This window comes from Myotis brandtii, unplaced genomic scaffold (assembly GCF_000412655.1).
Source record: "Myotis brandtii unplaced genomic scaffold, ASM41265v1 scaffold399, whole genome shotgun sequence".
NCBI lineage: Eukaryota > Metazoa > Chordata > Mammalia > Chiroptera > Vespertilionidae > Myotis > Myotis brandtii.
Window position 1 is genome coordinate 10780 of NW_005365325.1, and position 2392 is coordinate 13171.

Sequence of the window (2392 nt, forward strand, 5' to 3'; positions counted from 1 at the left end):
AACAGAAAGATGCGTAGTTGGAAGTCACAACCCAGGCCTGCAGCATGTCAGCCCTCAGCAAGCCATTAACTGCGGTTGTTGAGGGGATAACAATGACAAACATCTTTTCCATTCCCTGATTACGGAATGGGAGAACACAGCTTTTTTATTTTTAACCTCATCTTCGGTTTTAGGATGACAAAACGCACCAGCGTGTACCATGCAATGATTTCAGCCTCTGACACCAGTGGAAGGGGTGGAAGGGAGACGTGAAGCAGCTGCTATGCTGTTCACTGGCACCCTGACCCTGTCCCGACCCAAAACGGTCAGCAGCCTGTCCTCTTGCCTTGCCCTGCAGCCTGAATCGAGGTAAGGCAGCCAAGGCCCCCCACCCTCCGCCACCCCCTCTCCAGCACAGCCATGTCGTTTCTTGGACTCATAAATCCTGAGCCAGTATTTGATCCCACAAAGCAAGATTGCGGTTATCTGGGTGGATGGGCCTGTCATGGGGCCTGTAGACAAACCGCAGCCAGGCTGGGCCGGGCTGGATCATTAGTCACCAGGACAGAAGTTCTGCATCGGGTCAACCCCAGGGCCCGTCCAGCTCTGTCCTCAGACGGGGCCCCAGGAGGACAGCTCATTATTGTTCTCAGAAACTCAAAGTCAAGCCTTCCCATTCTTTTGGGAGGTGAAGGGGGAGGTAGGTAAATAAATAAATCTCTTGCATCTGCCTAAACTCTAGCGTGCATAGGAATTGCCCTGGAGAGTATGTTATAAATACAGATGATCTGACTCTATCACCAGACTCCAGAGATTCGGATTCAGTGGGTCTCATTCTAAGATGACCCTTAAAATTGAACATCAGCCACCTTACCAGGTCTGTGCTGTATCCCAAACACTTGTTTCATGCTGTCTAGGTATTGCTTCCCTTCCCCCGACCCCTCCACCACCAGTTCCCCGGTAGGAGGCTGGAGAACTGTGAGGGGGGGCTCTGGAATTCTGGCATAGTTTATACAACTTCCTGCTTTAGGACACAGAAGGCAGCATGCACTGAACAGGACCGGGACCAAGGAGCAAAGAGGGCAGAGCCTGGACACCCCTGGGCCTGACACTGGGAAGCAGGTCAGCCTCTCAAATGATAACATTATGAATAATAATAATAATAATAATAATAATTACCATTAACTGGGCACTTCCACGTGCCCGGTACTGTGCAGAGCATTTCTGTGCATTATATCAACAGCCCTACTTGATCGATTCCATTGTTATGCCCATTTTTTCACATGAGGTACTGAGAGGTTAAGTAACTTTCCAAACTCAGTGGTATGACTACAGAGATTGTGTTCTAAATCCTTGTCTCTCCAGGTGTGGGTTGAAGATCAGTAACAATGGTATGTGTGATGGTTATAAAAATATGTCCTCAAATGGCCCTGGCCAGTGTGGCTCAGCTGGTTGAGCATTGTCCCATGCACCAAAAGGTCGCAGGTTTGCTTCCTGGCCAGGGCACATACCTAGGCTGCAGGTTCAATTCCTTGGTCAGGGTGTGTGTAAGAGGCAACCAATGCACAGTTCTCTCTCACATGGATGTTTCTCTATCTTTTTCTCCCTCTCCCTTCCTCTTTCTAAAATCAATGGAAACATATCCTCAGGTGAGAAATTTAAAAAATGTTCCCAAATGGGTTGCTTTTCTTCCAATCAAGGGGTGGGGCTTAGTTCCTCTCACTTCCAGTGAACACAGCAAAAAGGATGGTATGTCACTTCTGGGATTATGTGTAAAAAGACTGTGGCACCCATCTCAGGGAAGCCACACCCAGAGCAGCCCTGTGGAGAGGCCCCCGTGGTGGGGCACGGAGACCTCCTGCCAACAGCGACTGGCACGCGTGAGCCTGGAGTCCCTTCCCAGACTGCAGCCCACCTGCCAGCTTGCCTGTCACTTCCTGAGAAAGCCCACGCCAGAATCATCCAGCTAAGCTGCTCCCAGACTCCTGCCCTCGGGGGATTGACCCTGCAACTGTTTGAGATCATAAATATCTGTTGCTTTGTGCTGCTTAGTTTTGGGGTAATTTGCAACAACAGATAACATGGTATCATCTGGGAGCTTCTTAGACATGCAGACCTCAAGCCTCACCCCAGATGTACTGAACCGGAAGCTGCAGTTCAGCAGGCTCCCTGGGTGATGCACATGCCTGTGAAGTTGGAGAAGCGTTGCTCTAGGCCGCCCTGTCCTCACTCATGCATAGAGGTATAAATACATTCGTATCTCCCAAGGCAGGTCTTTCAAGCCAGCACGTCTGGTGTCTTTCCTCTTTTCTCTGTCTTTCTCACTCCAATAAGGAAAGCCAGCAGCCTCTGCCCAGGGCCCCACCCAGCAGCCCTGTTGCTTGGTTTGCTGAGCATCCTTCCTCTGTTCCAG